Source organism: Metopolophium dirhodum, chromosome 3 (assembly GCF_019925205.1).
Source record: "Metopolophium dirhodum isolate CAU chromosome 3, ASM1992520v1, whole genome shotgun sequence".
In the NCBI taxonomy this organism is placed as follows: Eukaryota; Metazoa; Arthropoda; class Insecta; order Hemiptera; family Aphididae; genus Metopolophium; species Metopolophium dirhodum.
In genome coordinates this window covers 9,080,134-9,092,618 of record NC_083562.1, presented here as the reverse complement: position 1 = coordinate 9,092,618, position 12,485 = coordinate 9,080,134, and positions in this window count along the sequence as shown.

Genomic DNA, 12,485 nt, shown 5'->3' with positions numbered 1-12,485 from the left:
GACGTATAGACAAGTATACAAGTAACCTAAGTATAGACAAGCGGAGTAGTGGACAAACATTTTGTGGGGTAACCCCGCGTACCACTTCACTCCACCATCTAAACTTTTTTATTTATTAAATTTTCATTTTCCATTATTTTTTAGTTTTATTTCTAGAAATGTCAATAAAATTTTATTTGTTGGTTAAAAAAGCTTGAAAATGTAATAGAAGGCTCCTAGTATATTGTTTCAAAGGTAGATTAGTCTCAGTTTTTTTTTATAAGCATTTAAAGTTCAAAAATCACGAAAGTTAGCAAATTATTTTGAGTTGAGAATTCGTAAAAATTTTTCTTTTTAAATCTAAGATTTTTATTTTGGTAATAATACAAAACTGTGTACAAAGTTAAATTTGAGTTGCACCAAGTTTATATTTTTAAATTAAAGGTTTTCGAAACGTAATTTCTGGTTAAGAAAATTTTGAAATAAAGTTCCCCATTTTATATTTTAATTAATTTAACTTAAGTTTTACTCAGACGCATCCACGTTGAATGAAAATTAACATATAATTTTGCTTTATTATCCCAATTTAATAAGTTTTCGGACTCTTCTCAGGCAGCTGAAGCTGGTTGAATCATAAAATACCTCCATTGGTATAGGCACCTATTGTATAAGTACAGGTATGAAGTATTTTATTCCCCACTCATTACACTTCTGCAGTATTATATTTAAGTATTTATTAGAACTTTACACAGAGTTTATCAAACGTTTAATAGAAATTTCGTAAACAATCTTATTAAATTTTATTTTTTAAAATTGGTTACACTTGGAGGTTGGATTTTTTTTAATAGATAACAATATATTGTCAAGTTATTTTAATGTAGTACCTATAAAATTTGAATTCAGTTAATCAAAATATTTTATTTGTACATTTTATGGTATACAAATGCTTTGATAATTTATTTTATTATACTGTATAAATGAGAAGCTCACACAATACAACTGTATTTTGATTGACTGCTTTTGACTTTTTGGTAGTGTCATCAAATAATTCCCAATTGTTAGGCCCTCTTTTACAGTACGCTACATAGTGACCAACAGATGTGCGCAATCTACTTAGCCCTTTCCGATAGTCACATACACCTCGCAATTCATATGCTGTGTTATAACGTGTTAGAACTTGTGGGATATCCTTTAGAGGTATTTGTAGCTGTGGAGCAGCTTCTGTTGATTGATCTTTATAGTTAGTAATATCTCCTGCAATTAAAAAATATGATAACATAAATAAATGTATATAGTGTTTATAGGTTATATTTTAGTTAATGTATTTACTGTAAGTACCTTCCCATTTTAGAATTTCTATAATTAAATGTTTTGTAGATGCTTCGGTCCTTATAGTTTTATCACCATTACATGGGTTTGTATGATATTGGTTTATATTTCCACAAGTCAAATAGTCTATCGATAATCTTTCTAATAAAAAATTTTGTAAACCATCTAGATTATTTTCTGTGTGGAATGTGATGTATGTCACTGGTTTTTGTTTTTCCGTTGAGTAGTCACATTTAGGGTTTGAACATAATATATAATCAAATGCCGTAGGTATATCTTGAAATAGCTTTTGTATGACAAATGCTGTTGTTGCATGGCAAGAAACTAATGTAATGTCATAGTCAATTTTGGTTGCTTCTGGTTCGAGATAAGTTAATAATATCTGAGCTCTTTCTTTGTAAGTTGTAGGGTTGATTCCTTTTTTAACAATTGACGAAACAAAAGAAAGAAATTCATTTGGGTTTTCCAGGCAATTTATTTCTTCGGAATATCGCTTACTTGTACAATAAGACACCATGAATATTGAAGCCAGTGCATCAAAAGCACAAGTATTACTAAGTGCAACTTTACCATAACCTTTTAAATTCCTACTTTTTAGATCAGTTACTTTTGAACCATTTTTTAAATTAGGTAACGATGTAATGCTGCGTGAATTATTTAAGTCTATATGACGCAAATGTGTGTTAGAGTTTAAGTAAGAATTTGTTATACGTTGCTTTTTAGATTTTCTATCCCACCCTTCTTTAGCAGTATTCTCATCACAGTTAACTGTTATTGATTTGTTTATTGTGATTTCATTTTCAGTGTCCATTATAATATCATTAATATTGTTTTCGTCAATGGCAATAAAGTCATCTTCATTAGTTTGATCAATCAGTATAACTTCTTTAAAGTTGTCACTTTGAATGGTATGTGTGTAATTTGAAGAACGCAAAAGAGAATTTCCTCGTAGAGATATTACGTGTCTTTCTAAAAACAAATCAATATTTGTAGGAAGGTCTATGTCTTTGAAAGTTACTACTTTTAGTTTTTTAAAGCTTGATTCCACTCCTGCAGAACTGGCTGTCATTTTTCCATATTTAAAAATAGGTATCATTAAACCTGACCACAAAGGTAAAAACTGCATGCATTTAATTATTAATGGCACTAATGTGGGCAAATACATAGCATTAATGCCATTACCCTCTTGAATATATTCTTTGCTCTTTTCAAATATTTCCTCAGCCCAACTCTGAAATGGATTTTTTTCATTATCAAGATCAAAATTTTGTGATTCATCCACTTCCTCAATTGAATCATGAATGTCTTCCTCAGAGTCAATAGTTGAGAACACTTGATTATACCATTCTTCGTAATTTATAAAACCCGTGGATGTTATATCAATTAATTGTTTTTTATGATACTCGCATGGAGTGTCTCTACCTCTCACTGCATCAACTCCATCAGTTTCATTTGTTAACACGACAAATAGGGATAAAACAATTGAATATATTTCCGATATAGATTGGTTTTTAATTATAACTCCTATGCTGCGTAGAATTACTTCTCTAACTCTACCTTGAGTATTCTTCAATGGAATCCATTTACTCACTAATCTTATAAAGTGAGCAACATCTGTTCGTATGAAACAATTGGGCAACCAAATTGGATCCGGCGATACCTTACCTAATGCTAACTTAGCACAAACTCTGATATACTGTTTTAGTGAAGAATACTGGGTAAAACATTTCACACATGCGGACAACAAGGCCATGGATTGGTCGCAAACAGTTTCTCTAGGTGAAGGCACATTAAAATTTAACCAGTTTGCTAGCCAGTTATAGATAGCAAGAGTTGTATGCCGCTCACTTATCATGTTTGAAACCGTAAAGCTGTGTAGTTTTGATTCATCGTACACCAAAGCTTCGTATAGATAAATTGTTTTAGTTTTATTCATTCCAAATTTTTTAAAATTCTTAATTAATGATCCAGTTGCATCAATTATGATCTTAGGATAAGAAGTACTTTGACAGTAACTTCTGTAGAGATGGATCTGTTCGCAACTATGGTAATGAATATAAAATGGTTCACTACTTAAATCATGTAGAATGTCTTTATACTCATTTTCATTTTTCATGATTGCCAATGATGTAAATACGTCTTCATGCCTTCTATTTGATGCCAAGTTTCGCCATTTTATTTGACGTAATGCACCCCCCGATGGTATAATAGGTGGTTCAGAATAACCTGAAAATATGAAATATTTGATTGATGGTTTGAACATTTTTTTTCTTGTAAAAATGTTTGTTGTACCCTTACTTTTCCCCCAATTATTTTGAATATGTAGGTATTACTGCAAGGCTGGGCATTAACGAGTTAAAAGTTAAAATTAAGTTAAAACGTTAAGTGAATTTTAATTAAGTTAATTAACGCGTTACTTTTTTTTCAAATTAACTTTTAACTTAATAAGTTACTTTTTTTCAAGATTAACAGGTAACACGTTAATCTTGAAAAAAAGTATCTATATTAAGTTAATTTTTGTCCGAAGAATAATGCAAATTTTTGAATGGATTTTTGCTTTGATGTATCATTTTAAATTTCCCCAGTAATTTTCTTGAGCGGAAAGAAAAACTATCTAATAATCTATATTTTGTATCTGGAATTTTTTATTTTTGTAAATTAGCAAATTTTAAATTTAAACTAAGTTAAGTTACTTTTTTTTCAAAGTTAATTCTTAACTTAACGAGTTAACGAAAAAAAAATATGAGTAACTTTTAACTTAACTCAACTTTATTGTTTTAAAATAACTTAACTTAACAAGTTAAAAAAAATCGTTAACTTGCCCATCCTTGGGTATTAGGATGCATTTCTGTTCTTTTTAAAGAACAAACATTCACTTTCCTAACAGAACAAGTCCTAAGTCGATGACTCAAGCATAACAGCTCTAAAAATTGTTCACAGACGTAAAAAAAACATCATTGTAAAATGAATCGCTTCACTACTAATCTAAAATAACGATTTTAATTTTTTTACTAACCTAACGTTACAAAAGATTGAGGTGAATAAAATTGTAGTTTTTTAAATTTAACGCTCCCCCTCCAACACCCTCCTCCTGAAAAGGATTTTTTTTTATACTTATTATTACGGACTAAAATCACCTGTTTTCATCAGTCGTACAGCTTCTGTTTCACGATGTGTGGCGCTAGACATATTTTTTTGAACAATGGCTGTTATTACTTTTTCCTTTGCTGTTCCCAACAAACAACGTTTTTTATTTGGCTCGTGCAACATGTCAAAATTCCCCGTATACGTGCATTGCATTAATACCCTGTAAAAAATAAAATTAAAATGTACAACTTTGTATGAAATAACAAAATTTAGGAAAAAAATTTGCTTAAAATTTAATAAAAATATTACTTTTCATTATCTAATGGTTTTTCAGAAATAATCCCTTTAAAGCATGAGCTGCATACACTACATCGTCCAAATACGGTCACAAAGTTTGTTCCATGTGGATGAACATTTGCTTTGCGGAATGATAAGCAGCATGGAAGTTGTGTATGCACCCAAAAATGTTCAGCCAAAATAGGTGTCCATTGATTTTTGGTTAATGCATAGTACGTTTTAAAACTTTGTGATGGTCGTTTTTTATCATGCAGTCTGTATTGCACATCATCAGGTTTTATTTTTTTCCATTCTTCTGAAGAAAAAGTTACCACAAATTTTCTTCTAGGAAAATCCAGATTACTGCTGGAATTTTCATCCGAACTACCTGTATAAAAAAAAGTTAACAGTTATTAATATATGTCAATTGTAACGCAGATAATTTAATGATGTAAGTGCATATAGTTAAATAAAAAAACCTTTATTTAGATGATATGTATTGTGTAATAATACCTTATCATTATGAAATAATCAAATAAAAGTGTACTTATATAAGTAATATATTTGAATAATACGTGTAAAAAGTAATACCGATCATATTCTGTGGAAGAATTAAAGATGGCTTCTGGTGGATCAATCTTGGGCCTAGAACAAAATCCGAGCTTTTCTTTTATCTCATGGCGTCCCTTATACACACAAGTGTGAATAGCACTTTTACTCATTAGACTATTTAAATAAATGCTTATATCACTCCAAACAGTGTCAGTAGCTACAATAATTTCTGAAAAGAATATTTGTAAAAATAGAATTTGTAAAATGTTACGTCAAATTATGAATTTTGTTTAAATCCTTATTTTTGCACAACCCTCCAATAATAATAGCCTACTCACGGTACGAAGTATAATATACAATATATATTTTGTATTATTATTATTTAAGAATAAATTAGCATAAATGATAATTCTGTATACAATAATTATAATCACAATATTCTTGTTGTTTTTATTTCATATTAATAATAATGTATTTTATTTGATTATTCTTTGGAAAAAACTCAATTTACAAAATACAAAATTAAAATAATATTAGGGTTGAAAATTTGAAACATAATATTTTATCACACTAACCATATTGGATGGTATATTAATATTGGTCAAACAGAAATTTATTTTACGAGTAGGTTAAAATTAATTTTCTGAAAAAATTGTATTTGATGTCAGTATGAAATATAATAATATACTTTAAAAGTTTCAAGTATATAGTTACCATTTATCAACGAATAATATTTTTAAATTACAACAAAATAACTAAAATCGGTGTTCTAGGTTTTCATGTACTTACCTAATTTCGTCCAAATTTAACTTAAAATTTGTGTAAACAATAACTGTGTTTATATAGGTAATATTATTTGTATTTTTTGGTTATAGAACGAACTATATGGAAAAAGGTAATTTGAATAAAAAATGTTAAGAGAATACAATAAAATTATACATTACGTCGAACTCAGTGTAAAAAACGGATAAGTAAAAAAAAATAGATCTTTAAGCACTTTAAGGATGTGATACCTATCGGCTATCATAAATCAATGCTAAGTAAATTTAATAAAAAGTACACTTATTTTGTTTTAATAATTTATTTACTTGGCGAGAAATTATTTTGAGCAGAAATGTCCATTATAATATAATATTTTAAATTACATTGATTTTCTAATGCATTTTGTTTATTTTATTCACGTTATTTCGTGTGCTGTGTCGTATAAAGTTTACGTCATATAGTTTCTCACCGAGTAAATAAATTATTGAAACAAAATAAGTATATTTTTTATTCAATTTACTTAGAATTTATTTATGATATCACATCGTTACAGTACTTAAAGATCTGTTTTTTTTACTCTTCCGTTTTTTGCACTGAGTTGTGATATAACCATTAATTTAGAAAATTGTCAAGACAACAGTATTTTTGGGAAATTTATTTTATCACTAAGATTCTTTTTTTTATTCATAAGTACTTTTCTTTATTTTTTATTCTTTCTTTGTACACTTTGTTTGGCATATTTATAATTAAATAATACCAATATATTATCGTACGAACATAATACAGGTACGAACATAGGAATAATTATCAACAGTATAACACACTAGGTAATAGTGTAATACTATAGTATTAATTACAATTTAACAAACTACATTAAATAAAATATAAAAAATTTAAGCTATAATGTAATTCAATGAAGCGATATAGTTTATAACGAATTGAAACAAATAATCCATAGCTACGTATAGGTAGTGGCGAGAATCTAAGTTAAAATATACGTGAAGTCGTGAAAGAGCAATAATGAAATGCGTCGCGTACATGAAATTGAGTGGGGGAATCAGTCGGCACGACAATGCGAGATGCGGCCGCCGTGATTCCAGATTTCATTATAATTTCTCATTAAAAAGTTTGCACATTTCCTTTAATAACGTAATTTCTAACAGTACTATTTTGATGATTTATTCAAAAAGATCATCTGCACGATTTTTCTAATTTTTCCAATTTATTAGAAATATATTGATTTAGTAGATAATTAGTTAGGTCCGGTTAAAAAAAACACCAAAATGTACAATGTTGAAATGGGCAACTCCTGCTTCGAGATAATAATATTATACACTGTCGTGCCGCCGCTTTATTTTTTTTTACTTAAGGTTAGCTCGCGCCACGACGATGAAAACTATTTGTTCAGCACAAAAAAATTTAAAAATTCAAATATTTGAATATTATATACCAAATTATTTATCAATCTTTTATTTCTTTTAGTGAAAATTAATTACAAAAAGTGGTATTTTTGGAATTTTGAATAATTTTAAATTTCTATATTAAATACTTAAATTTGTTTTTCATATTTCACATTTTTTCAAGCATATTTTTAATTTTTTAACATCTATATAACTACCGAGCCCTACATATTAGTGAATACACACAATAAAGTTATAATTTTTAATTTAATTTAGTATTAAATTGATTATTACTGTAAGTTTTTATAAAAATTTAGGTCTACTTACTTTTTTCACCATTGACTTCAGTTATTATACGGTCTTTAAACTTAAGAACTGCTTCCACAATTTGATGAGACGGGATAACTGTTTTTCGACCCACCATTATTCAGGTAGTAATGAATTAATAGAGAAAAATTATACATAAACTAACTATTAGGTGCAAACTAAATAACCAAACTCATAACGGCGTGGAAACAACGTTTATTTCAACAACGGTGAAATCGGAATAATGAATTAAAAAAATCCTGGATATTAAAAATGGTTAATGATAATACAGTAGCAATATTAGTAGCGCAGTTTATTTTTATTGGCCAATAGGCAATGAGCAATAACAATAATACGATGGGATATCGATGACCTTCTGTTTGGAATTCCCCAGCTCACCCGTCATACCACGGTACAAATCATATTACAATCACACCCAAACAATAACATGATCGTATTAAACCTTAGAGATGATTCAAGTTAAACTATTTTAGATATAATATATCCTATTTTAATCAAAACATTCAAATATTTTACTACCTACGAGCTAACCAAATTAAAAACAAGGGATCCAACATGAGCATTATATTAAGTCTACCACTGTTAAATAATTAGCTCTATCAACTTAACAATTATTCAATCTACAGTGAAAATATTAATAAAAAGGTGCTCTGCTGGACTAAAGGTTACAAGTGGGTCACTGTATAATGCATGGTATTAAATTTTAATTTAATGATATATCATTGTATAAGAAAAACGATTCTGAGCGGAGACGGTATGTCAGTCTAGGTTCAAGACATATTATACATATTTATGGTATTAAAAAAAAATTGACCTATAATAGGTACCTATACTAAATTCCAAATTAATCATATCACAATATCCATTAGGTACGTATAACGCGTTATACATCAACAACAAACCGTGATACTATCATAGATATATAATAGTACACTTTAGAAGTTTCAAGTAACCACGAATAATATTATACAATCACAACAAAATAACTAAAATGATTATTCTAGGTTTTTTAATATGTAATTTCGTCCAAATTTGTACTTAAAATTACTATAAAAATAAACTGTGCTTGTGTATTATTTTGATTTTTTGGTAACAGAATAAACTACTTACATGGAATCTTGTTTTAAATTTTGAATCCTTAGCTATAAAAACTGAACATTTTATAATTTATTAATTACAATGCTTGATAATTTTCGATATTTTGATAAATTTAAATGCTTATAAAAAAAACTGTGCCAATGTATTTTTCATATTTTACAACTGCTATTGTAACAATATATCAGGAGCCTTGTATACAATTTTTACACTTTTTGGCACAACAGTCAAAATATTTTTAAAATTGTATGGTGTGTAGGAAATGCTAATATAATAAACATTCAGTGAAATTTTCATATATCTACAGTTATTCGATTTTGAATTACAACAAAATAAGGAAATCGCTACATGAGAAATCGAGTAAATATTAAATGTTGTAAAAATTTGAATTTCAAACGCTCATAAAACTTTAATTTGACTTTCTCGTACACATTTTTTTTTTTGATAAAGGTAGATAATCTTATAAGGAATCTTGTATTAATTGTAATCTTAGATTTAAAAAGAAAATTTTTTACGAATCCTCAACTCAAAATAATTTGCTAACTTTCGTGATTTCTGAACTTTAAATGCTTATAAAAAAAAACTGTGACTAAATATTTTTAATATTTTTCATCTACCTTTGAAACAATATACTAGGAGACTTCTATTTTATATTTTCAAGCTTTTTTAACCAACAAATAAAATTTTATTAACATTTCTAGAAATAAAACTAAAAAATAATGGAAAATGAAAATTTAATAAATATTGGCATAAACATTTTTTTGATTTTCGCAAAATTTCCATTTTGGGCGGTGCTGGCGAGACGCGCGAAATAGTCGAACGTGGTTTGTTCGCGGACCAGACACGTGCGAATTTCGGGGTATATCGTGCAAATTCGTGCTAATCACGTGCTAAATATTGGCATAAACAGTTTTTTGATTTTCGCAAAATTTCCATTTTGGGCGGTGCTGGCGAGACGCGCGAAATAGTCGAACGTGGTTTGTTCGCGGACCAGACACGTGCGAATTTCGGGGTATATCGTGCAAATTCGTGCTAATCACGTGCTAAATATTGGCATAAACAGTTTTTTGATTTTCGCAAAATTTCCATTTTGGGCGGTGCTGGCGAGACGCGCGAAATAGTCGAACGTGGTTTATTCGCGGACCAGACACGTGCGAATTTCGGGGTATATCGTGCAAATTCGTGCTAATCACGTGCTACATTTTGGTATATCGAGTTTGTTATTATTTTTAATTTTTCACGTTGGGCGGTGCTGGTGAGACGTCTCTCCAGCACCGCACATCATTTTTTGTCATAGAGTTGTATATTTTGTCATGCAAATTTTGGCAATAGTCATGCAAATTCATGCTAATTACATGCTAATTTCCTGTAAAAAAAAATTGTAAAATTTTTGAATGGGTGGTGCTGGAGAGACGTTCGTCGCATAGACGGCGCGGCGTGTGCGATAACGTTTAATCTACATATTATATAACTCACAAAACACATTCAATACGAAAATAAAACAATACAAATAAGGTGGTATGTGTGTGTGAGACCAGCTGTCTCCAATGACCAGTGATAATTAACTATATAAAAATAATATTTTTGTTATGTTGCGGCGGCAACACCAACAAAAGTTAAGAACTTATGTAATTATTATTTTTATTATTTTCTTCACTAGATGAACTTTACAATGACTTGGTCGATATTCGTGATGATTTTCTTGAGCAGAATGAAATATTGAACAACCAAAATGATGAATGTGAATCACCGACTTGAACAAGACGACGAATAAACTATACCAATGTAATATTTTAAGAAAAACGTATTTTATGAAACACATAAAGTTTATATTTTAAAACAATTTACAACACTAGGTATAAAAAAATGCCAATTTATCGTTGTTAAGTGAAATTGTTTTATAATTAATTTATTGTAGGTTGTTATAATTATTTTTAGATAACTGTGTTTTATCGATAGGCAACTTAACATAGTTTAAAGTGAATTGGGTACACAAATTACAATAATTTAATTTAAGAGTTGTGTTTGTCATATTATTATGATTGTATACTTGATTACAAGTTACAAGTTTACTACGTTATTGATTAATGATTTATGTAATATTTTGAAATTACCATTTTATAGCTCAAGCAATTTTTGAATACGAGAATCATTTTTTAAATTTTTAAATTTTTTTTTTATTAGATAAAGTTGAACTATTTCAAAAATTAATCGTTTTTATCGTTAAACTTTTCCTACATAGCTCATAGCAGGTGTCTTATCAAACAGCGATTCAAAACAGATTGATTAGTGAGAATTGTTTTCTAAAATGGATACAAGCGGGGCTCACTCAAAAAGGTAAAAATAAAACTCAAAGGCTGTTGTTATTAGTGGAAATTAAAAAAAAAGTTGAGCGTAAACCCACAATATGTTTTTATGAGTGAACAAATTCGTCAAAATTATGAAAACTTGCAATCTATAGTTAGATATAAATAAAATAATTTTTATTTATATCTAAGATTTTAAAATTTAATACAAGGTTCTCCATAAGTAGTTATTTTAATAATAGAAGAAAAATATTAAAAATGTTTGTACGATTTTTTTTTCATAATTGTAGGTAGTTTAAATGTTGATAAAATTAGATATTTAAATGAGGAATAATGATTTTAGTTATTTTGTAATAATTAAAACATTTTACTGTGGGTGCCCACTTGAAACTATTTATGTATATATTATTTTGATGTATACACACAAGGACATTTTCAAATGCAATTATTTTGGAAAAAAATACTGTAATCTACTTTACGTATTGTACTATTGTCTAATAGTAAAATAAATTATCTTAACAGCAGTAATATTATCATAAAATATACCTGGTAATATATTCATTAGGATGGCAAATCGTCTTCGCTCAGAAAACCAGGACCGATTTTCGCATCCAATGTTTTTATATAATTGAATTAAAATTGAACACACCAATCACAAAGACTGGGTCACTTGCCCACCTTTTTTTCAATTGTATTTTGGTGTTCATTATTTATATAATACATAAAATTGAAGCTGATATTGAATTATACAACATAAACACATATTATTTGTAATTAATTTAATTTCGTGTAGGTATAATACATAAACATAATACATAGGTAATCTAATTTTTATACAAATTTACAATTCACATTTTCACTATCAATAATACATGAACATAATACATAGGTTATCTAATTTTTATACAAATTTACAATTTACATTTTCATTACCAATAATACATGAACATAATACATATAGGTAATATAATTTTTAATAATTACAATTTACAATAATTATTTAATCTGCAGTAGCTGTACTACAGCACAACATACGCCTTAAAATTTTTTTTGTGCGAGACCAAATCGTTCGGCGTTTTTGTTTTATGTTTTTCCCGGTGACCTGCACCGAATCCAGACTCCTCGAACCGGACGGCACATCGTTTTCAAATTCGATTGCCGCAATATTCGGCATAGAATGATATGTCGCGACGCCGTTAAATTCTGCACGGCTTGTGCAGCCCTCATCGAAAGAATCCACGGATCGACTGGCCGAAGTCGAAGCTATTGATCGGCGTCCATTTTGTGCCATTTTATCGGTGATTACCGGGTCCACTATTTCGAAAGGCGAATTCTGCAGCGGCAGGTCTTGTGCACAACCGGCCAGCGGCAA